This window comes from Phyllostomus discolor, chromosome 3 (genome assembly GCF_004126475.2).
Source record: "Phyllostomus discolor isolate MPI-MPIP mPhyDis1 chromosome 3, mPhyDis1.pri.v3, whole genome shotgun sequence".
NCBI lineage: Eukaryota > Metazoa > Chordata > Mammalia > Chiroptera > Phyllostomidae > Phyllostomus > Phyllostomus discolor.
Genome location: NC_040905.2, coordinates 11,829,473 through 11,855,385, shown reverse-complemented (window position 1 = coordinate 11,855,385; position 25,913 = coordinate 11,829,473). Strand labels below are relative to the sequence as shown.

Here is a 25,913-nt window from a genome sequence, read left to right as displayed (position 1 = left end):
ATGTCAAGTGACTGTTTCTACTATGGGCTGAGTTCACAGGCGTCAGAGCATGGGTCTTTTTCATGTGCCCTAACCTATGTGATCCAGCCCTTTTAGATCGCTGGGAAGATGTAAAATAATTGCTGAAAATGGTCAGTTGATTAAAAGTGTATCCCTTGGAAGCATATTTGCCTTTAACTGAGACATCCTGTCACTTTCAAGATGAAAAAAAAGAGGTAGAAGGAGGATCTGCTGGACTGGACTAGAGTGAATTAGACACGGACTTGGGAGGAGGCTCATTGCACCACACGGATGCTCACCCGTGTCTCCTGGGAAACCAGCCCCGCCTGCTGCACACAGCTCCTTTCCTGCCGCACTGGGCACGCTCTCCTTGGCCAAAGCAGGGACCCACTGGAGCTGAAGGTGAGGTGGGGTGGGGGAGCTCTAAGCACTTTGTGTGTGTTTACTCAGTCTTCCACATAACCCAAGTCTTCACGAGGTGCCTGTGTGGCAAGTCATCTGCTACCGTCCCGTGTAGCACGGTGCCACCACACGTGTCGGAAATGCTCAGCTAATGTAGGTGTCATGTTAGTTCTGAATGATGACATTCTGGCGTGATTTAGGTCAAAGTCCACCCCAGCATTATAGCAAATACGGGAAGTTTTGTTTTGCAGAATGAATTCTCAGGGAACTGTTCGTAGGACTTTGGTGCAACAACTGGTACGGGGCATTATGACGCGTCCTTGGCCTTCAGATCTCCTTGGGCAAGAAGTGTGCTGACTATGAGTCATTAGGCTTGCTCTTTAGACTTCGACCTTCTTCTGTTTTTTAAATTTTTAATTAAAAAAAATGTTCAATTACAGTTTACAGTCAGTATGAGTTTGCATTAGTTTCAGGCATGCAGCACAGTGGTCAGACAGTCATCTACTCTGTGAAGCGATCCCCCGATATTCCAGCACCCACCTCTCACCAGATGTGGTTAGTGCAATATGATTGACTCTATTCCTTATGCTGCACTTCACGTCCCTGTGACTATTTGTGAGTCCCATTTGTACTTTTTACTCCCTTCCCCTGTTCACCCAGCTCCCCACTCCTCTCTTACCTGGCAACCATCGGTCTGTGCTGTGTGTTTATGAGTCTGTTTCTATTTTGTTTGCTCATTTATTTTGCTCTTTAGATTCTACATGTAAGTGAAATCATATGACATTTGTTTTCCTCTGACTGACTTATTTCACTTAGCATAATGCCTTTTAGGTCCATCCATGCTGTCGCAAATGGTATGATTTCATTCTTTCTTGTGGTTGAGTAATATTCCATCACATATATGTACTACAACTTTTTTTTAATTCTATGATTTTTAAAAAAAATTTAATTTACTTATTTTTTAAAGAGAAGGGAAGGGAAGGAGAAAGAGAGGGAGAGAAACATCAATGTGTGGTTGCTTCTCATGAGCACCCCCCATCAGGGACCTGGCCCACAACCTAGGCATGTGCACTGACAGGGAATTGAACCTGCAACCTTTTGGTTTGCAGGCCCATGCTCAATCCACTGAGCTACATCAGTCAGGGCTATACCACAGCTTTTTTTATCCACTTGTCTATTGATGGGCACTTGGGTTACTTCCATATCTTGGCAATTATAAATAATGCTGCAATGAGTATATGCGCATGTATTCTTTTGAATTAGTGTTTTGGGTTCCTTCGAATAAGTAGCCAGAAGTGGAATCTTTGGGTCACAAGGCAGTTTTATATTTAATATTCTGAGGACCCTCTATACTGGTTTCCGTAGTGGCTGCCCTAATCTGCATTCCCACCAACAGTGCACAAGGTCCCTTTTTTGACTTGGATCTTTTTTATTCTCAGATGTCTCATCTATGCACTGAGAAGAGACAAAATGAATTCCCGCACCCCTTGCAACCTAACTTCCAGGATGTGTGCATTTCATGCTGGTTCTACATAGCCAGCAAATCCAACCGCCTAAGCATTTACCATCATTGAGAGTTATTTTTTGCAATAAATGAAGTCCTCTTTAAATATCCCCCTAGCCAGGCCAAACTACCCAGTTCCTTCTAAGGTAGCGTGATTTTATTCTCCCCACACTCTTGTGTGGTGAAGATGTCGAATCGGGAGGTCCACTTTCCTAGAAGAATCTCCCCAGGGTTTGGGCTTGGGTACTGGTTAACTGCAGTTACAGGCACGTGTTTGTCCGTCTGGGCCCCGGGCCCCGAGGAGGAGTAAGATGGGGTGAAGTCCGCACGGGAAATGCGCTCCTGGAAAACACACCAGCTCGGCAGCAAGACCTGGGCCCGGCTCACTGGGAATCTGTTTGGTTGGCAATAATTAACTGGAACGCCTCGTAGGGGCGGTCACACCGGTGGAAGGCAGACATTCTGTGTCTGCAAACATCCTGCTGAGAACTAGAGGGGGCAGCTCCTCAGGAAATGAGGACAGTTGTCTCCACTTTGGGCAGGTGACCTTGGCACTCGGAGGCTGGCCTGTTGAGTCCCGGGGCGAGAGGCTGGGTGGGAAGGAAGGGAAGCTGGGATTGTGTTTTGCTGCCGTCTGTTTCTGTTCAGACTCCTGGGAGCAGGATGAGAGTTTTCCCAACCGCATCAGCACACTGTGTTCCTACCGGGCGGCGCTGGTGTCCGGAGCGCAAACAGCCTCACCTCGAGGCTCTCCCCAGCACGGTGTCGCCTTGACATTCACTGAGCCTTGCTCTCCTGTGGGCTAGTGCGGTGGGACATCTAGACTTGAGCTTAATCTACACTCGCCCTGGAGAAGCCTTAGAGGGTGACTCTGCTTCACCCAGAGGAGGCACTGACACCTTCATGGAGGCCTCACCTTGCCCAGGAAGCAGCTCTCCCCTGAGCCCCTGAGAGGTGCTGGTGCTACTTGGGAAGCCTATGTTCTGGGTGTTCCGGCACGCCTGGCCCCTTAAATAAGGGCTGACAGGGTGAGGGAGAGGCAGGGAAGTCAGCATAAAAACCACACCGCGGATCAGAGAGGCAGCTGTCACCCCGCCTACCAGAGGGTGCACCTGGCTGACGCGCTTCTCACTCACCCTTTATTAAACAGTTTACTTCGTACGTCAGATATGAAAATTTTCCTACCAAGAATCTAACTTTTCCATTGAAAACTAGTTTACACCACGAAGACGGAGATGACTTTGCTGCAGCTATTTAGGATAAGTAGGGTGGCTGCCCCGTTACCACCCCTGTGATGGGCCTGTCTGCTCTCAAGAATCAGCCCCTTGCTCGTGCCAAGGCTGACGCCAGCTTAAAAACGGGGGACCCGAGTGGCGTGTGGCCGGCGTTTTCTGAGGGTCCCTGGAGGCAGCTGGCATTTGGCAGGAAGGACACCAAACTAGCAGTCCAAGTCCCGGCTGTGCTACTCAGTAGCTGGGAAGTGCGGACGGGGCAGCTCCCTCGTCTGTAGAACGGGTTCAGGAAGATCTGCTTCAGGAGGTCGTGACGAGGGGCAAACGTGAGCGCGCTGACACTGCGAACACAGGAGGCATCGCTGTGGCTGGTGGGATGGGTCCCCTTGCTAAGCCCTCGACCTTAGGTTTCTCATCTGCCAAACAGACTGGCCGAGATTCCCAACGCCCCTTTCAGCATGAAGAGTCCATGGCCTCCAGACTCCACCGTCCCTCGCCCCAGCCCCCGCACACAGATGAGGTGACACTGAGCCCAGAGAGGCTACACCGCTGGTTCGGAGGGCACAGAATCAGGGCAGGCGTCTGGCAGTCCGGGCCAGGGTTTCATGACCGGCGCCCAGAAGCCTCCCTGCGCACCTGGGAGAGGCGGACCTTGTCCTGGCCTCGGAGGTCAGGGAGCCCATGGGCCAGAGATACGGCGGCTTACACGGCGCCGGTCAGTGACAAAGTCCCTCTCCTCGAACCTCTCTGTGGACAACCCCCTTCCTGGGACCTTCCTCCACTGAAACGATGTGTCCCCAGTCATTTTTCCCTTGGCAGCTCAGCTTGGCTTTCGTCTACCATGTCAGCCACTGCCTCTCCCAGACCCGGGCTGTCTCCGCCCTCTGACCTCTGCCACTGCAGTCCCTTGAGGGCTGAGGGCTGAGAGCCGTCGGGGCATTCCCCCGAGAAGGAGACCCGTGCAGGGCGAGGAAGCTCTGCAAACAGGCCCTGGGCCCTCCTGACCCAGTTCAGGCTGTTTTTGGCTCTTTGATATTTCCTCTTACTCCTCTTTACCTGGAATTCATCTGGGGCCACCTGCTTTGTTTAGCCATCCACACAGAAGGTCAACACACCGTATTTACTTTTTCAAAGGGCTGATGCTGAAGCGAACTGAGCTGAGCAAACACTAGTATTCACGTCAGCTGCTCCCTTAGGCGGCCTGGGGTAAGCCCGTCTAAAACAGGTTTTCATAGGCTTAGTTTCCAAATCCCCGGTGTGTGGGCCGTTTGCCGACGGTGGGGGCTTTGCTTTTGTGGGCCCGTCAGGAAGACAGGGCCTTCGCTGGCTCCTCTCTAAACAAAATGGCAAGTTGCATTGTACAGGATACTGAGCTTGGAGAATGGGGAAGACAGATCTCAGACCTAGGTGGATCTCTCCCTTCTCATCTTGCATTTTTTAGCCAGACAAGAGTCTTATCCCAAATACCCAGTGTGGTAAAAGTCCTGACCAATGAAAAGATACACCAGCCGCCAAGAAGTAGGAAGGCTATCGTGTGCCAGCCAGCTGCATTTCAACCCCAGCATCCACTAACCTGGGAGCTTCTCCTTCTGCCTAGCAAACTCTGTGATTGCTGAGGGCTTCTAAGTGCTATGCACTGCTTTGCAGAAGGCTCAGGGGCTCAGCTGCCTGGCACGGTCTCACAGTCTTTGTTGGAAGGAGGTTTCCTTTTTGATCATAAGCAGAGACACAATCGTCAAGAGGCCTGTTCCAGCACAGGCGAGTAGAATGAGAGAGGCTGCACTATGGCCTCACTAGGGAAAACGCCTAAACCACCGAGGAGTGCATTGGCTCCTTTCTCTTTACTGCAGGACTGTGCCCAGATGAAGCTTTGTCGCAAAGCAAAAGCATCACATTGCTTGGACAAAACAGATTTGTGTTTAAACACTGCAGGTTAATAAGACAGATTCTGGGAAAAACTGCCCACCACTGGCTAGCTGCGGAAGCATCTGCTCTCTCTGTGCCTCAGTTTCCACGTGTGGTGCAGGATGATGACATCGCCCACCTGTATTAGCTGGGGCTGCCCTCACAAAGCATCACACACCGAGTGGCTCAAGCAGCAGAAATGAACTGTCGCACGGTTTGGGAGGCTGGCTTTTATCGGGAGGAAGCGTTCATGGGACAGCGAGTTTACACACCAGTGACTGTGAAGCACAACCAGTAGGATCGCCAACAGCACAGGGGAGACCCAGTTGATGAATGAGCTCTTTTCCTGAAAACCTGATTCGCCAGCTTGCCTCCCCTCTGCCAGGAAGTCGGAGGTAGACAGGTGTGGCCAAAGAGGCTTCTGAGGAACATCACTGTCAGCAGATTCCATGGTCATAGCCTCCTAATTGTTCACCGTGTCACCTGTCTTGTTCCCTGCAAACTCTTCTCCCCTGTCAGCCAGAACGTTTCCTCTGGAAAAGTAAATCTCTCTAACTTTCTGTAGCCTTGGCCTTCTTACTGGCTTCACAAGCCACCAAGTGGCTCTGCCTTCTGGCCTTGGGCCTCTCCTGTCTCTGGGCCCGACACTCAGGGCTCTAGCCACTGGCCACCCTGGATTCCCAGCCATAGTCCCGCCCATTTTCTCAGTGCCTCTGTCCTCAGATCAGCCCCTTTGAGGAACACACCACGCTGTGCCCTCTTCCTCCCAACTTGACCGTCAAGACTCAGTGGCAACATCAAGTCCTTCTGAGTTCTTCCCAGATCACCCAGTGGGGTTCCGGGTCTTCTTGTGCAGACCCGCTGGCCTGGTCTTTCAGAACCGAACACTGCATTGTACTGGTCACCACCCTTATTAGTTCATGTCACCCACAAGCTTCTTGGGGACAAAGACTACGTTTCAGCTATCTGGGAGTTGTCACAGCCTACCCTGTTACATAATTGGTGCTCAACCAACATTTGCTGAGAGAATACATTGAGAGAGAGGCAGTGAGAGCATGGTTCTGGGCTCCACCGAGAGTGTCTGTCCTGTTACGTCCCCAGAAATTCGGGGTTCCTTATGGAAGAGCTAGCACTACCCATGTGTGCCATTCTCACCTCTGCCCCTCCTCACCCTCTCTCCTCCCAAGGGGGAGCCCGGGCCCCTTGCTGAGGCTCACCTATGCCACACGGGGGTGTTTGGATGTGCTCCAGTGTCTGTGACTGAGACACACAGCACGGGTGGAAAGCAAGGCCGTAGGCTAGCACACAGGAGGTAAGTTGGGAGAGGGCCCTGGGGAGCTAGGGGGAGAGAGTGCAGATGGGGAAAGGAGCGGGGAAAGGACCCCCCTCCTCTGTGTGGTGAGTGATTCACGCTCCTGGGACAGACTGAGCATGCCAAGCACAGTCTCTTCTGTTCTCGCCACTGTTACCCAATGTTAGACTTCGCCCTGGAGGCAAATGGGCAAGAAAATCAAACAAAGGTTCTGTGCCTGTAAGCCCCCAAATCGCAGAGGCCCCGAGAAAGCAGACAGATTGTGATGACACTCTCTTTTCTCACAGACGTGTCTGGAGAGAGAAAATGGAATGGCAGTCCTCTGGGGCCCACGTGGGCAAGAAACACCCCAGAGACCGCCAGGCACAGCGGGAACGGCCAGACGCTGATGCATTAGGAGAGGCCAGCAGCCCCCAAGGCTAAGTCCACGCTGTGGCTTGAGCCTGGTCCTCCCCCACTTGCATGTCTGGTGATGTGGAGGGTGTTTGGGCTGCTTCCACTGCCCTGTGGCTGAAGGAGCCGAGGCCGGCCCCCTGGCGATGCTCAGAATCGACACCGGCCACCTGCCCTTCGGATGTGCCCTCCTCCTTCAAGGACTGCCACCGCAGTGGCTCCAAGGTGGGGAGGCGACTGCTCCTTGATCCACCTGGTGCCCCCACTTCTACCCTCCGTGCCCAGTTAACTGCCCATGGTGACCCTTGACTGCTCTGGTTAAGGCTCTGGTGTAACCGTGGGGACAGGGAAGGAAATGCATCTGTGGGTGGGCCCACAGCCTCATTCAGAACAGCCTCAGACCCAGCAGCCACCACATTCCTTCCCTTCAATGAGACATTCTCAGGCGCCCTCCACCCCGTGAGGGTGTAAGTGACGTCAGCACAGACGTGGGAACTCGGGAGGAAACAGATCCCAAGCAAAACGCCCTCATCATCCTACAAAGCTCATTCATGCCGTTCATCCCACTGACAGAAAGCGATGTGGGCCCCAAGCAACGCCCACGTCATGCCTTGGGAGACGACCTGGTTTTAAACAGTGGCCTTGCTTAAGTCACAGGTCTGGGAAACAAGCCCTTTTGCCTGGGGAATCACCATCCAGCTAGTAAATTCGAACTGGTGAACTGCTTTGGTTTTGCAGTTTCTGAGCTGACTTACCAGCTCCCCCAGGAGAGCTGTCCCCTTCCACCCACACTGTTGTGAGCTGTACCTGCCCTGCTGGGCTGCAGCAGCTCCCACACATGGACCGTCACTGTCACCACGAGGACTTTCTCTCCTCCCAGAAGTTAGCGTCCAGAGGACACGACTCCTCTTCCCCCCACAGCTCTTTCTTAGTATTGGGGTCACCCCACATGCCCTGCCTGTTCCACAGAGATTGTCTGGCCTCATTCTGCTGCTTGGGAAATGGGGTTGGAAAATTAGCACATGGAGAGCCAGATGCTGTCCCGTAGTAAGAGCACCTTCTTACCTGGTATGTTATTAGCTTGGCTGGCCTCTCCTTTGGTTTTCCTGCCTCCTGAAAAGGTCGCCTCTGGTTCTACCTATGTAACATCACACAAGGCAGGTGCAGATGCTGGCAAGAGAGATGCAACCTTGGTTGAGGAGAGAACGTCCCCAGGCAAGCTTCGCCCCACAGCGGGGCAGGGAAGGTCTCGGCCGCTGAGCCGCCCAGACCTGCCGGAGACAACCGGCCAGCCTCAGGCACTTCGGATCTCCTGGGGCCTGGGCAAGCCTGCTCCTTAGAAAAGACTTTGGATGCTTTGGTTCAACAAATGCCTACTGGATGCCTGCAGTGTGTTGGCTTCTTGGAATGAAGTGGACATAGTTTTGCTGTCATGAGGCTTTGATCGGAACAGAGAAGGCCCGGGAGAGGGCGGTGTGGAGCTGGCCTCTCCCTGAGCACCGCAGCCGAGACCCTGCCTCAGGCCCGTGCCGGCCTCTGCACCTCTTTGCTCCCACCTCCCCAGACCGTCCTCCTCTTGCTCCCGTCACCGTCTTCGTCTGCCTTTCCCCTGGTTTCTGCGTTTTATCTCTTTGAAAAGTCTGCCCCGATAAATGAACCAAGGGCGGTACATCCATACAATGGGATGTTATTTGGTTCCAAAAAGAAATGAGCTGTCAAGCTACGGAAAGACACTGAGGAGACTCACAAGCACACTGTTAAGTGAAAGGAGCCAGTCTGAAAAGACTACATACTGTGTAATTCCGACTAGGTGACACTGTGGGAAGACAACACTATGGAGGCTGTAAACAGACCGGTGGTTGCCAGGGGTTTGGGGTCGAGGTCTGAGGGATGAATCAGTGAGACGGTGAGACGGTGAGATGGGACTTTTAGGGCAGTAAAACTATTCTGTATGATGCTGCAATGGTGGGCCCATGACATTATGCATTTGTCAAAAACCACTGAATTGTACAACACAGAGAGGGAACCCTATGTGAACTGTGGACTCGAGTGAATACTGATATGTCCATATTGGCTCATCATTGCAATTAATGTGCCACCCTAATGCAAGGTATTAATACTAGAGGAATCTGTGTGTAGGGGAGAGGGGGGATATGGAAACTCTCTACACTTTCTGTGCAACTTTTCTGTAACCCTAAGACTGATCTAAACAATGAAGTCTATTCAAATTAAACAAATGAACGAACAGACGAAGGCCTCAGACCAGACCACCCAGGCTTCCCACTGGCATGAGCTCCCGGAGCTCTCCCCCGCACAATTCAGCCTGCACAATCCAGGCTGGCCTCTCTCTGTCTTTCTGCTTTCCAGTGAGAGCCACAGATGGTCCCAACGTCACATTGATGCACTGCATCCCTAACCAGCTTTCCCACCGCCCCAGGACTGCGCTGCCAGCGGACCAGTGCTGGCATCTCATCAGGCTGGCCCTTTAACCTTCATCCCACGCCAGTCCGCACTTCCACCCTGGCACTCCTGGGGGCCGGCGTGGGCCTCCATGCTGTTCTTCATATTAACCTGCTGTCTCCTCGCCCTTGTCTTATCAAACACAGACCTTTCCCCAAGACCTTTGCATAACCACTGATATCCTCATCACGCTCCCCGCCCTCTGCGCATTTCTGGTATCAGAAGAGAAAGACGAAAGGAAAGACTCAAAGCTGACAAAGAAAGGTGAAAGGCACCAAAGCCTTTCGCCCATGGTCCTCCGGCCAGCTGTGACCCCACTCACATTCCTGGGTGGCGCCTGACACATATTCATTGATAGTCCTGGAGGCAAATGGCCTGAGACCACAGCCTCCTCGACATTCCTCCACTGAGCAGGAGAAGGTTGGGATTCTAACCATTTATCTTTTTACAGCCTACTGTTAATAATTGATTTGTACGCGAAAGCACGGAGAATTGTTATCACTGTTCAGTCATGGGGACAGGGCAGCCCCAATAACCCCCTGCTGAAAACCCCGAGGGCACAATTGTTTCAGAAGGTCCCCAGGGTCAGGGCTGGGGGTCAGGGGAGCCTTGCTCACGTATTTGCTCACATATATCTGTTGGGTTTGGTTGCGGTGGGGGGCAGTGGGGGACAACCTTAGTCTTTAACAGGCTCTAAGCTAAAAAAGGGAAGTTGATTCTGAAGGAAAAGACTAATTGTCAAGTTTCCAGAAAAGGCAGTCCATCAGCTCCTGTGCATTACAGGCATTGAAGGAGACCAAGAGACTGGTCTCTCATTCTCACAGCGTGCCACAGTCCTGTGCTGGGCCTGCGCACCCTGGAGGGCGAGCTGAGAAAGTCGAGCCCAATCTTGTGGGCAGGGAGGAGCCACCAGCTTTTCTGGGAGGTGACGAGAAGGTGGCAAGATAAAAGGAAAGAAAGCAAAGAGAGAAACTGAAATAGAGCTAAAGCAAAAGCAGTGAAAGAACAGTCCTACTTTCTTAAAGGTCCTCACTCACGTGCTGCCTGCCCACTCAGAAATGAACACACAGAGGACAAGGGGGCTTATGTAAAGCCAGCCCCTTCTGGGCTGTTTAAGGCCAGAGGAGACTCACAGGGGTCCCCCCAAGCCTGACTCCCCTGAGGAGAAGCACCTCCCTGAACCCCTGCTCCTCACACTTATATCTCCTTGTGCCAGGAGAAGCCAGCAAGGGGTGCAGACCCCACCGTGGGGGCCAGCAGGGGCCAAGGGGCAGCCATCCTGAGCACAGGACCCTCATTGGCTGGGAGGGCCTTGCCTTACCAGGGGTGTCCAACGTTTTGGCGTCTCTGAGCCACCCTGGAAGAAGAGTTGTCTTGGGATACACATTAAATACACTGCAACATGTAATCACAAAAACAATCTCATAATGTTTTAAGTAAATTTATGATTTTGTGTTGAGCCACATTCATAGCTGTCTTGAGCCGCAGGCGGCCTTGGAGTGGGTTTCGCCCACTCCATAGCTCTGAACCCTGGCGTGCAGTAGGTCCTCAACGCTCAGGGAAGAAACAGGAGCACGGCACGTGAGCTACAGTGTCAGGATAATCTCCTTCAACCCGCCTGTGCCAACCACACTCTTTCTGGACAGAATGGCCCCTCCTTCTCCTGTTGTTCCCTGGATCCTGGAGGGAAGAACAGGCACAAAAGAAGTCAAACAGGTTTTGTTTTCCTCCCCCTGAGCAGAGGTGCCCGTCGTGTTCTGATGGTCTGTGGCTCTGGCCACCAAGAAAGCGATCGCCGTGGATTCAGGAGAAGCCATCCTACTCCTGGCAGGAGTGTGTCAATGGCTGCCCTGGTCGGAGGCGCTCACACTGTCACGCTGTGGAATGTGAACCTGCTTTGGCCTTTGCCCATCGCGCCTCAAGGTGAAGGAGTCCCACACGAGAGAGGGGAATGCTGTCTGTCCACCAGACGCTTTCTGAGGTTTCAGCTGCCCATGCTCAACCATGGTCTGAGGGTGTTACGTGGAAAATTTCAGAAATAAACACTGCAACGTTTGCCAACCATCGTCACTGCCTGCTCCCGACACCCAACCATCGACATCACCATGGCCTGATGACCCAAGCTCAATCGAAGCAGACGATCCTCCGTTTGATGTACGGTCAGAAGGTCAAAAGCAGCGTAACACTATGTCACAATGCATAGGTCATTCGCCTCGCTTCAATCTATCCCATAGGTATTTTATCATCTCGCGTCTTCACAAGAAGAAAGGTCACGTTAGTATAATAAGATACTTTGAGAAAGAGACCACATTCATATAACTTTTTGTTTTAGATTTTACTTATTTATTTTTAGAGAGGGAAGGGAGAGAGAAAGAGAGAGAGAGAGAGACATCAATGTGCGGTTGCTGGGGGTCATGGCCTGCAACCCAGGCATGTACACTGACTGGGAATCGAACCTGCGACACTTTGGTTTGCAGCCCGCCCTCAATCCACTGAGCTATGCCAGCCAGGGCCATATAACTTTTATTACAGTATATTTTATAGCTCTATTTCATTATTACTTATTGTTGTTCATCTCTTATTGTACCTAATTTATAAGCTTCATCACAGTTATGTATGTGTAGGAAAAAACACAGGACAGACAAGGTTTTGGTACTATCTGAGGTTTCAGACACCGACTGGGGGTTTTTGTCCCCCGTGGGTAAGGACAAAGGAGACTACCGTATGGGCCAAGGGGCCGTGGGGGACTCAGTGAGCAGAAGCAAAACCTGAACCCTAGTTAATGAGGCTTGCCTCCTCAGGGAACTGTTTCTGCCGGGGTGATTTTCCTGTCTCCCAGGCTACCACGTGAGGGCTGCCCCGCAGAGGGCAGGCTTAGAGCTCCTGCCTGGGGGCCCGCGCAGCAATGCTCAGCCATGGGCTGGATGCCCCAGTGCAGCTGCTGGTGGAAGAAGGAAGTCACTCAAGACCTTCCCCGGGGGAATGGGCCTCAGTGGTGGGGCTTGTAGGTCCCTGGGCACCCCTTGCCTCTGACCCCAGCTTTTAAAAACATCTAAGACCAATCAATCTGCCAAGAACTTGAGCCACGAGGAGAACTGAGAAGACAAGTGGGAAAGGAAGAGGGTGAGGCCAGCCCCACCCAGGTACTTCGCTGTAGGATCTGGAGAGAGTCACAGGCTCATTGGAAGTGCTTGAAGCTACAATCATTTTTGTTTTTGTTTTTGTTTCTGCCTTTGAAAACTGATCAGCCACAGGGCCAGCTCCTCCCCTTCTGGCTGCTTCCCCAGGTCTCCTGCGGGGCTTCCCCGCGCTAGGATTCCCTCACTGCTCAGATCGGGGAGTAACTGGTTCCATTAGGGCTCGGCTGAATGCTTAAGACTCAACCAAATGTCGCTCTTGCTGAGTCTGCCGATGGGACACCACTCCTCAGCTCAACTTCCGTGGTCTGCCACTCTCGACCACGGGTGCCAGGCCCGTCGTCATGCCCGTTCACACTCTGAGACTGGAGAGAAGCACCCACAGGGTGTAAGTGTGGTGGCCGCTGACGATAAATCATCCACCTCGCTTGGCACCACCCCCGAGAGAGAGCTCTCGCCCTGCGGCTGAGACCTCACCCCCTGGGGCAGCCTCAGTCCTGAGTCACTTTGTGGACTTCAGCAAAGCTCCCAGAAGGCCAGGTTCAGGGTTTCCTTCTCACTTGGGCTTGTCACCTTGGATCTGCATTGGCCCACAGGCCCCCTCCCCCCCACTCACTACCCCCCAGGACATGCAACTGCATGAGGACCGGGACTGGGAAGCTGAAGGGCGCATGCCTGCCCGCGCAAGACCTGCCCTGATGATGGTGGCATTGTAGGGTAGCATTGTGGTGCTCCTGGGCTAGTTCTCTAGCCGGCCTTTCGATCCCTCTCGCGCCATCCTTCAGCCTCTTACGGGTCTCCCAATGACAGGGCACTATTCCAGAGAGCCAGGCTCTCCTTTCTGTCTCCTGTGGACGCCTATGGGCCCCTCTGAGAGCAGAGAGGCTGAGAAAACCTTGTTCCAGAGAAGGATTCTCTTTCCCTGCTCACATGGTGCTGGCCCCGGGCCCTAGCAGAATGTTGCTTAATGCAGTCTTTGCCCTACACCTGCCAAAGTAAACAGATAGAACAGTTTATTTTATCATGCCCTTGACTCTGAATCATGCCTCCAGTCCCCAGAGAAGTTGCAAAGCTGATAACCTTCAATGAGTTCAATGAGTTCAATGAGTCTCCTTGGCATTGAACAAAAGGTGTATTTTGGCTAAACACTTACAAAAGTCTCTTTATTTCATGCGATGGTCATTGATATTTTCAACTTCTTCTCTTTGCCTCTCTCTTTTCTCAAAGATACAAGTGTGAATTCTCAGCTCTAGTTTCCTTGCCCCTGTTACATAGCAAACTGGCCATTAAATCTTATTTTATTTTATTTATTTTACTTTATTTTATTTTCTGGTACTTGTGATTAAGTAGGAGATACTAGTTCTGTAAATGGAAAAAAAAAATTTGGGCTGCTGAAATATTTTTTTTTGGTTTCCTGCTTTGTTTTTATGATGAAATTCCATCACTCAGTCTTCATTCTCTCTTTCCCTCCTGCTCCTTCTTTGCCACTAAAAAGCATATAGGTGACGCCTACCTGGTTTGCACTCTAAAATCTGTCCCTTGGCCTTGTTTACAGTCTCCCAGGAAGGGCTGTTTTCAGCGAACTGCAGACCCTCTTCAGTGGAAACCTGTTAGTCTGGGGGTCTGCTTATGGCCAGAAGTTGGAAAGCTTCCCTGGGGACAGCAGATCTGTCCCCCTGGAAGTCTCTGTCTCTAAATGAACAACTGTCACCACACTAGCAGCAGCACAGGTCGACGGAGTTGAAGACGTGGCACCTGCCCGGGTGGGGTTTCTGGTTCTCCAGAGCTGCACGCAGAGAGAGCTGCGTCCCCCGGCAGGAAGCTCCAGCGTGGCCACGGGGCTCCCCTTCCTCGGAAGCCGGGATACAAGGGAAAGCACACGGAAATGTGGCTCTAGCCACCTCCCCGCCCTTAACTCCCCAAAAGGCTAGAATCTCATGGAGTTTGCAAGTAAACAGGCTTCTCTTCAGTGTCAAGAAATGCAGCAGGAGACATACCCGATGAGCCCAGAGACAGAGTTCGATGCGACCCTTCTTTCTTTTCTCCCCCTGAGCCAGGCCGCGTAATTTGGACATTTCTGGTTTAAGATATCCCAGACGTGAAAGTGGTTATGACTGTGAGACAGGCAACATGTCTGGTTGGGAAAAATTTATTTTCTCTAAAGTGAGGAGCTGTGATCTACTTTGTGGTATGATGAGCTTGGGAATAATGATTTCCTCTGATCTCCTTTGATTAAGGTTATGATGGAGAAAGGCTTTCACTGTATCATTTTTATAGCTATACATTTATCTTAAAGGGAGTGAAATGTAGGGGGAATAAAAAAGGTTTTCTAAAAAACTTTTCCTTAAAACACTGAAAACTAAAAAGGACATCCATTCTTCCCCTTTACATTTTGCCCTTTGTAGTTCTCTAAATAAAAGCTGGTATTACGTGAGCAAAGCAGTGACTACAGGACCTAGCTTGATATTCCAAAATAAGGTGATTGAAAACCTGTAATTGAGTCTGAAAATGTCATTTTCAGTCTCATTTTGTAGCTTCCATTTCCTCCATGAATTCCAAATTTGTACTCCAGGGGACCAGAATTTCCAAAACTATTAGATCTCTCATCGTGACTAGACAGAAACCCAGGACTAAATGCGTAGAAGAGAAAGGAAGGCTTTAATAAGTTGTCAAAAAGAAACACAATGGGAGTGAAGGCTAGTCCTAGCCCAGACCCCACCCAAATCGTGGACGTGAGTTTCAGAACTGCAAGATTCGGTCCTGCCTGCTGGTCCTCCCCACCCCGAGTGGTTCTGGCGATGGGTGGAAGGACGGCGGCACTGGGGGAGCGATGCCCTTTGAGACTGGCTGGCTGTTTGAGGGCAGGGGACAGATGACACAGCCGGGAGACCAGAGTGAAACTTACTAGCCCTGAGGTCCCGGGCAGTTCTTCCAGAACCTCAGTTTCTCCCTTTGCGCAATGGGAATAAAATGATTTCACAGGGCGATCGTGAGGGTTAGAAAGGATATCATTAATTCACCTGTCTCCTAGGAGGCATTTGGTACATAGCAGCTCCCAGAATAGGAATGACCTTTGACCCGAGAACAAATCAATTCCGTCTCGGCCACAAGCTGTCCCAGAACCTTCCCTCTAAAAGTCCTGTTTACTCTAGGGCCGGGAAGGTGGTTAGTCATTCTCAGAACACAAACAGTCTCAGGGCAGTGACTAACCTGGCTTATTGACCGACACTCGCTCTGGCCAGTAGCCAGGAGAGGGTGCTCAGACATCCACTCGCCATCAAGGGCAGCCTAATTTCACTCACTGAGTTTTTTTTTAAAGATTTTATTTATTTATTTTTAGAGAGGGAAGGGAGGGAGAAAGTGAGAGAGAGAGAAACATCAATGTGCGATTGCTGGGGGTCATGGCTTGCAACCCAGGTATGTGCCCTGACTGGGAATTGAACCTGCGACACTTTGGTTCGCAGCCCACGCTCAGTCCACTGAGCTATGCCAGCCAGGGCTACTCACTGAGTTTTGATATTGTAGGGAAAGGGAGATGATTTCTTGGGGACATTCACTGTGAACAACGCTCCTCTTAACCACGTTGCTCTGGCAGCTATGGCCGGAGGGTGGGACCGGAGGAGGAGGCCAGAGTTTCTGGACACTGCTGAGAGGGGTCACGACACAGGACGGTAGTTCTACTTCTAACGCTCACTTGCCTTTGTATGGAGCTCTCCAGCTTAGAGAGACCCCCGCCTGTCTGGCCTGACCGGATCCTCCCTTGTGAGATACCAGGCCCAAACTACCAGCCTCATTTCATAATAAGGAGTCCACAGTCTGAGGGAGGGGTTAACAGATTCGCTCACAATTGTGCAGATGAAGGGAGGCAGGATCAGGACTCAGACTCAGATCTTTTGCCCTTTTTGCTCAGGACTCTGTTCCCCAGGCCCTGCTTTTTCTCCCAATTTTTAGCTCAATGGCACCAGCAAATTCCATGGCTCGACACTGAGGTCTAGAGACAGATTCAGTCTCTAAGAATCTGTGTAACTGTGAGCGAGTCACTTACACTCTCTGAAACCCAGTTTCTATTTTAAATGGGGATCATAATGACAGCCCTCAGAAATTACGAAGAGTCGAAGGAACAGTGTGTATAAAGTTATTAGTATGGCATTCAGAACACAACAAACGCTAAAGCTTCCATTATTGATTTTACTATTGTTGTTGTTGTACTCTGTCCTCCCGGGCTTTGATGTCCTCCAGGGGACTTGGGAGGCAGCCACGGGGTGGAAGAAAGAGCATCGGATAAGGCATCTGTCATAAGACCCGAGTCCAAGCCCTGGCCCTGTTGCTTATCAGCCATGTGGCCACGGGCATGCCACTTCCCTGTTTCGCCTTGGTCTCTTCATCTCCAAAAAATGAGGCTCAAATATCTGTATTTCCTGGAGTCCCCATGACAATGGAATGAATGTAAATCCCTGTAAGTATCCCACAAAAGACAGGCAGCATGCAAGACTGAGCAGAAATCCACTCCTGGAAACCTCTATTTCTTCTCCCATGTTTGGATAATCAAATATGCTGCTGAAGAGCCTTCCATATCCCAAGAGTAGCTACCAACTTGGATCCCTCTTTTGTGATGCAGGGAAGCTGCCCAAAATGTATACCGATTCCCTCACTGACTTTCCTGGTGCCGTCCTGAGAGTCCAGGATGAGCGGCCCGAGCTCACCAAGCATTGCTCTGGGGCGAAGGAATAAGGTGCCAGTGGGGGAGTGATGACTATCTGGACCAGAAATGAAAAGGTGGAATTTCCAGCAGAGTTGGCGTAGGCTGATTTTGGGGTGTTGTCTCAGCCGAGAAAGAGAAGACAGCCGGCACTGGTGTGTGCTGGCCCCAGTGGAGAGCTTGGGGGAAGACTGATGTCCTGCAGAAGAACACAGCGGGAGATAAAAGGCCTGGGCTGACTGAGAACACAGATAAGCCCTAGGGAATGAGCTGATGTACTTGACTTAGTTTCTAGCAAGATGCCTCATTTCTAGGAAGACACTCAGTTCCTAGGGAAATCATTAACTTGGGAGAGAACATGACCCAGTCTCTTGCAAAATCATGACCCTCCAAACTATGTACTTGATTCTTGAGTGAGATTTCTTGTGTAAGAAAAGCCAAAGCAGAAAGAGATGGATTCCTCAATAGAGCTCATGTCCAAGTGGAACTTTTTTTTTTCTCTCGAGGAAAGGTTTGGCCAGCCCGTTATCACTCCTGGTAACACGGCCACAGGAGAACGAATCAATTCTCCTTTCAATCTAGCCGTTACCCAGTTACCTCTGCTCATACAGCCTCCTTGACAAGAGCCTGATCCATTTTGACAAATGACGCTGAGAAATTGACCATTTGACCCGGGTGAGAGCTGATTCATGGAGGGAAGTCCTGTTTGGTCGCCCATGCACATTTACCTGGCTACTTCTATCACATCACTACTGGCAACACTGCATTTTCAGAAATTTGCCCTGCGATCAGAACACCTGGACTTGTGCATGCTTCATCAGCTATCAGCTGTGCATAGTCCCCTTTTGTTCCACGTGATTGATAAACTTCTAGTATGACAATTCGACTGAACACACGTTTCTTAAATATTAGCCATGTGTGAGGAAAGAGCACCTTGGACCAGGAACAGTGCACTCTAGGGTAAGAGAACAAAAGATAAAATCTCTCCGCAGAAGGTTATCCTAACGCCCCACACCCATTCCCTTTAAGGAATTTTCACTGTAATTAAAACCAAACAAAATGTCCACATATAAAGTAAAGGACTCTGTTCAAAGGGCCACAACTGACAACAACCAGAAACAGGAGGATGTGGGAAGATCCTGGGCCCCGTGTTTCCATCTACAACATAATCACAGAATTACCTCTCCTTGTCCTACCCTGTGGAGATGGTCACTAGTGAAAAGCTGCTGAACATGTATGCCACACATACACACACACACACACACACACACATCTATATATCTATATATTCAACATATGTTAAAATCTACGAGGTATGAAGGTGAACATGAAGATGACTACTACTCCCAAAAGAGTGGACCAGCTATCCTTCTCTAAATGAAATGGGTGAGTATGATAAAGTGAAATTCTAAGTTCTTCATGCTGGCCCGTGCCTGCATGTTGTTCCACGATACTTTGGAGGTGCAAGAGACTTCAGAAGCCATTCAAGTCCAACCTCAGACATCATGCTCTTATTCCACCTTCCCATCTATCACCCACCATTCCACTCATTACTCAACTTCTGCTCAAACGCTCCTGGGAGAGCAGAGGTCAGTGCTTCATGCAGTAACTGCAGTGAATCACCGTACTCGTTAATCAGAGGCTTCGCATTGTGAGATATGTCTGGCTCTCACAATTCCCACCGTGCTCGTTCTAGCCTTTGGGGCAACTCCTCCCCCTCCTCCTTTATTATACTCACTAATGCTGAACTTGAAGCAAATATTGATCCCTGGTAAGGCTCTAAAGAGCTATAGATATGCAAAACACAGGAGATGAATTGTAAAACCACAACACTCGAGGCACACTGTAAGAGCAGACCTGGGCTTCCCGGGAAAATATCCTCCGCCTTTGGTACGTGCAGAGTAAGATGACAGCCCCAAGGACTGTTTGGATGTTATCGACACCAAGACACGAAGAGAAACACGTGTAGGACCTGTTAGTCCTGCTTTGACCTTGGTCTACACCCAGTGTCTTTCCATGGTCTCCATGAATATTTAAACAAAGCCAAATAACCCTTATTTATCAGGCACATACTACTGCTCTGAGATGCTGAGCCTTTCACTTTAACATCTCGTGTAGTAAATACAGCTGCAGTATTTGTAGCAGCTCGGAGGTCTCCTCAAATCTGTTAATACCCTTTTAAGGTGCTTCTAGCACTTGTCTGCCCTTAACAGCACGAGGCACCCTAGTTCCAGGTGCTGCTCTGAAATAACCATGAAGGAATAAAGAAAAAGATATTTGAAAACAGGACCTGGGAACATCCTTTACTCCTGGATCCTAAGACCAGTGTCCTCACAGACATCAGACCATTTGGTTTCACACATGGCCAGTCATGAGTCTATTCTGGAAGGCAGCCCTTACTTGCTGGCATTAACACTAGTAGAACACAGACAGATGCATAAAGATCCCTAGACCAAGAGAGGGCAACATGGTGGAGCTAAGACCAGAGACTCTGACGCCAGATTGCCAGGGATGACCTAACTGGTTGTATGACTTTAAACAAGTTGCTTAACCTCTCTGTGCTTCAGTTTCCTCATCCATGAGATAGAGATAATAAGGGAACTCACAGATTGCTTTAACAGGTAATTTATATACTTGCATTGAGTTGTTCTTTTGCCAAACACAGTGCAATCCAGCAGAGAGAATCATGCCTCTGAATCAAGAGGCCTGACTTCAAGTGTTCTACGGTGACTCGCCAAGTCACAGACCCAACCCCTTAGCCCGATCTTCGAAGCTCTTGGCCATCTGACCCCAACCTACTCTTTCCAGCCACCCTGGTGGTCATGTTCCATGTCTTCTTTGTGTGCTCCACCCATCAGACTCCTTGCAATTGCCCCAAATACAAGGGACCTGTGCATCACGGTAAGGTTTCTGTACTATTTCCTCCGTGGAATCTCCTCCTTACTCTCTTCTTGTTCAGTAGCTACCCCCACTTAAGTCCATGACTGTATCATGGCCCTCTCCTCCACTGGACCGTGTGTTTCTCGAAGGTCAAGAATGGTCACCTTTTCATATGGTGGGTGGGCAACATCTGTGCAGACAATTGAGAGATTAAGTGAGTACATTTTAGATGCATCTCTTAGAAATGCTGACCATAATGTGGCTCTTTTCTACCTTAGAAAACTATGTGAGGGCATCTGTTTGGAAGTAAACTAACAATACAAGATATGGTAACAACGCAGCTCGTACTAACGACACGAATGAGGTAAAGTCTTGCGCCATTCCTGTAATCCTCTGAAAGGCTGAGAAAAACATCCTGTTATTGGAACATGTGTCTGCTGCCAATCAAGCAGGTGATGATTGTATAATGACCCCACTCATATCCTTGTTCTTAAACGTGTTACAAATCCTTGCTGGCTTCTCACTGTCATGGTAGATCCTGTGATCTGGTAGCTCTTGCTCCTAAAGGACACTAGCACGAGGAGAGGATCTGAGCTGACCACATCCTTCATCTGGCTCCGGAAGGAGCCCCTGTCACTGGCCACCTTGTTGACCTGCTGCCCCGAATGCTCCCTTGTTTGAGAATGATGCTTTCAGAAAGACTAGGCTCACCTTTTCTACAGGCAGTAGGAACTTGAATGGATTCTTGTGCTAACAAAATATGGTTAAAAAAATCCTGAAGACACCATCCAACGTGTGGTCATGCCAGAAGTGACAGTGTCCACAGAAGATGTTTTGCTTGGCAGGACATTTTGCTGAGTGTGTAACCAACAAGACCCACTGGCTGGAAGAAAAGAGATGAAGAACTGAGACTTCCTGAGCTCCTGCAGTGGCCACAGATCATTCTGCTGTGTCCGAAGTTATTACAAGGAGGCAGATAGCAAGCAACCTATTCTGCCAAAACTGTGGATCCAATACAGTTCTGCCTACCTGTAGTCTGAAGTATTATCCACCATTTATGGAAGAAAGGGGATCAGGAAACTGCTAAATGATGGTCCAATAGTGTTAAGGCAGATCTGAAGGGGCACAGGGTTAGGCTAACACAGCTTTGCTAATAGCTTATCAAACACCTGTGTAAAAAAAGCAATAGTTCATATGGAGCAAGAAAATTGTCAGTGAGACCAGCTTCCCTCTTGAATATAATTTCTAGTAACAAAGCTCCTCTTTTCATCCATTGGACAAACATGAAAATTGTGAGTCTTTACCAAAAGGTCAGAATTGCTACACTAAATATTTTGGGCAGGTGGTTAATGTTTCTCTCCTTGAACCTTTGTCTTTGTTTGGTATCTTTGGTGTTGCAAGTCAAGATTGATTTCTTTTTGAGGGTCATGAAGAGAACAACATAACCCTTATTTTTACTGGTGGTGATAAGAAAACTCATTAAAGGGAGGGACATACATGCTTCTTAGAAACACTGTTTTATGGGGCATTGCTTTATGATACCTTAGGGAATGCATATTTCAAAGGGTAATTGTGTGAAACTTTTCTCTCAAAACAAGATTGGAATTTAAATGTGTCACCTTACTTCTGGATGAGACAAGTATCCTGGGCTGAGAGTACATGACACATGCTTACACATGATGATGGCATGTTTAGCTAGGTTTTGAATCTTATGTCCAGGGTAGGCCCATTTTTTTGTGAGGGGGCAGGGTTGGGGATTTTCACTGTGCAGAGCAGAGGGTACCAATAGGATGCCTCCAAAGCTGTGCTGAGGCTCAGTCGTATTTTCTGGGCTTTTTGATGTTATTCTGCAAGGACTCTCACCTCACCAACCATGTTACTCCCAAGGAACAGGGGTGTGTGATGTCAGAGTCAAGTGCTTTCCCGGTAGACATAAAAGGCATCATCTTAGAAGAAAAAATGAGTTTGTATGAGATTCAAAAGATTACTAACAATATGGGAAATGCCACAAATTCCAGACACTAGGATGACAAGTTTCACACGTGACAATGGTAGAGAGAAGAGGAAGACCTTGAGTGACCCAATGCAAGAGACTCTGTCTTAGGCATCTCCGTATGTCTACTTTCTGAAGGTTAGGTGACTTGGAATCAGGTGGCCCCCCAAGACAATAATGCCATATCTTTCAAGGCGTACACCAAGTACCCTTTTAAGAAAGTCACAAAAATACGGTTACCTAGCCTCCTGTCATGCCAGGAAAAGGAAATGTCCTCTCCCCCCAGAACATTTAGTCATCTGTAAAAAGGTTTCCTTGCGGAGACAGCACTTTAGAATGCTCAAGACTGCCAGAGAGACCATCACACATTTGAATTTATATGCAGATAAAAGAAAGAAACATATTAATTGTCCATATGAACTTGGGTTCAATTAAATGAGGAGTTCAGCTCAGATTCATGGAGGAAATAGATGATAGAATCATAAAGTCTTAACATTTGAAAGGATTTAAAAAGATATTCATTAGATTTTTCAGAAACAAGTGCCTGCTTTTGACTACTTCTCAAGATCTGGGGTGAAAGAGGGGAGAGAAAGAAAACCCGAGACAATATCCCCAGCCAAGACCTCTAGTCACCCACAGGCAGACACGCGAGAGAGCTGTCAGCATTAACGTGATTCATGGCACTGAATGAACCAACAGGACCTGCTGCCGAAAACAAAAACAAACTGTTGCCTTCAAAGAAGGTAGGGAAACAATTCATTCCTTTCCTGAAAACTATTCAGTTCTCCCCCCACTGAAGGAAACTACCTTCAACCCAGCAGGTGAGCCTGTCTGTATTTGTACAAGAATCTCAACCCCCAGAACAAAATGAAGCTGGATGTTACAGGACTTTGCAGCAGCACACTAAACCCTGGGACACATCCAACAACAACAAAAAAGGCTGGGGAGAAAGGAAGAGTCCTGAGAAAGCGCAGCCCAAAGATGATGGATTTTTGTGCTCTCTCTGCTGCGTGCAGGGGAACAGGCAGTGGGGGAAGCGAAGATTCTAGCTCCAGGCACAAGGCTGCATCATGCCTGCTGGAAGCTGGTGTCCAACTAGGACATGTCACTCTGCCCCTCCGGCTGTGGATCAGAGGACTCGGAGCCTAGTACACGGTGAGCAGGTCCAGGAACACATTGCACACGTTCTGTGTTCGCAAACACCGGGTCTAAGGAGATCGATTTTCATTTCTGGATGAGTAAGCACGAAAAATCAACAGCATAGACGGGAGAAAAAGAGCATCACAAGGGAACTGAAAGACCATCTCGGAGGTAATTTTAGAAAACTGTTTCACATCCTCAACTGAGGTAGAAACAGGACGCTGTGAAGAGAGGCAGGTAGCTATTATGACACAAAGAGAGGGAAGGAGAAAGGTTATGGGTGAGATACGGAGGGATCGGAGAAGAACCAAAAGCGTAAATATTCACATGGCCACTGAAGGCAGTAAGAAGTAAACTGACGCTGTGGGAGACAGAGTCAGACAGTCCCTAAGGTACACAGGCTCCGCACCGTGCCTCCTAAAAGGAATGAATGAGAGAGGAGATGGTAGATTCGGAAAAGGGGAATGGGATGCAATTAGTGTTACTGTGCACTTGTGACAAAGAGACCAGTGACCACACAGAGACAGCCCTGCACTCTCACCGGACAGCTAACATGGAAGTGACAACATGAAACGCTAGTGGGCTGAGGAGCAACCGACCCTCACCAACTGTTGGTCTGGGTGGAAATGAAACAGCCACTTGGAAAACGTGCGGGCAGTTTCTTAACAGTTAAATGCATTCTCACCATTTGACCTCAGAATTCCACTCCTAAGTAATTATCCAAAAAGAAAAACCATATATTCACAACAAACCTAACAAGAATGTTAATAGAAACTTTATGTATAATAGCTCCGAACAGGAAGTAGCCCAGGTATCCACAAACAAGATTTCAATAAACAAGTTACAGTGTAGTCAGTCATATAATAGAATACTGCTCAGCAACAAGTGAAATGAATTACTGATACAAGCAGCAACATGGACAAATCTCAAAAAATATCAGTGAAAGAAGTCATAGCCATAACATTGGATGATTCCATTTATATGACCTTCAGAACAGGCAGGACTAATCTTAGGAGGTAGGAATCAGATCAGTGGTTGCTTCTGGTATCAGGATCACCTGGGAGGGGGCTTGAAGACATTTGCTGGAGTGATGGGAATGCCCTAGATCTTAACAGGGACACAGGTTACTCAAGTGTATGTATTTGGCAAAACTGATCAAAGTATATGCTTAGTCTCTGTATGCCACTGGATGTAACTAATATCTCCAAAAAAGGCATTCAAAATTTAAAAAAATATTTTTAAAAAGAATAAATATAATATAACCAAAGAAATACTCAAAATTATAAAATAAATTTAAAAAAACCTCTTCCCAGGGCTCTGGGAATTGAAATGTATTACCAGACTCTAGAAATAGAAATGATTCTGGAAATTACCAGACTCTGGGAATTGAAATGATTCAGCAATCACTATGCAAAATCAGGAAAAAGAGCTCACACCTAGATACATTACGATAAAATATTTGAATTACAAAGTGAAACCCATAAATATCCAGGAAGAAAAACAGACTATTAAGAAACACCAGTGTGGATGATCTCAGAAGATGTTTCGGCCACGGGATTAGACATGAAAGGAGAAAAGGATGATGGGACAAGAATTTTATACCCAGATGAATCACTCTTCTTTTATGTGGAAAGCCCAAAGAAATGTGCTGAAGCTAACCGAGGGATTAACAAGAAACACCAGGATCCAGCAGAAGTAAAGCCTGCCTGAGTGTGGTTGGTAGGGTAAAAACATGGGTGTGATAGTTGACAGTTACAATTGGAACATTTCACCTAAAATGCCATATGGTGTGCTTGAGTGTGATATTGTTATGTTACATAGTTACATGCTTATGATTTTGTAATAAACTATTTTACAATAAAAGGAGGCATTATTTGTGCTGGACCTTGTATATGACCTATTTGCTCTACTCCTGATAATTCTTGAAGATATCCTTTAGGTGCCGTACAGATGAACTAATAAAATGTCAAAATGAGCTATTTGTGGTATAAAAGGACAATAGCTATGGACACAGAAACCAGATAACCACGGAACTGCCTAGAATAAATTATAAATATGATTCCATTGCTGAACAGATGAAACAATTTGCAAACGAGAAGTCGTGTAATATAAAATCTTATTGACAGTAACCCAAATGAAAAGTGTTAAATCATTTTTAATAAATACTGAGGAAAGGATGAGAAGGAAGTAAACATGGATTGAAGTTTTCATTTGTGATGGAGTTATTCAAACATACCATTTCATCTGGACTTGATTTAAAATGTGCATGGTCATGCTGTTGGTAAGTATAATACATAGGTAGAAGTGTTTTGAAAAATCTCGAGTACAATCACTTGTAGAAATTAAAAAGTGGATGACTGTCTTCTAAATTACTGGAAAAATAATAGCAAAACCAACCCACAGTATGATGAAAGATAAATACCCAGATTCACAAAGTACTGAAAACAGTAAGATCAAATTAACAGAATTTTGACTGTCATGAGCGATGTAAATTTCCAAGTGAGAGGGAAAATACTTCTGTGGTCAAATGCATTTTAGAAATTCTGGGCTGAACTCAGCTGAACTGGTTTCCTTACTGCAGAGCTCAGACTCTTAATATATTAATAGGAATTATAAATACCTGAGAGAGAGGATTTCATTTGTAGCATTTCCCAAATTTATTTTATTAGCTCTCACAGAATATACTCTGAAAAATATTAGGCAAAAGGCACTCTTTTTAAAACTGGCAGTAAGAGAAGATGCTCACTATTATTATTTAATGAAGTTATAATCAATGCTGCAAGACATCAAATAAAAATTAGATGCAACTCTTGGAAGAAGGAAAATTGTTGTTACAGACATCATGATTATGGTTAC

The 25,913-nt window shown here is 48.3% G+C and overlaps 1 protein-coding gene across 2 annotated transcripts in view; it reads right to left on the bottom strand.

Annotated features, from left to right (window-relative positions):
- Positions 1-25,913, bottom strand: part of PRLR (prolactin receptor) — a 147,089-nt gene that overhangs the window by 96,394 nt on the left and 24,782 nt on the right. The window lies entirely within an intron of this gene.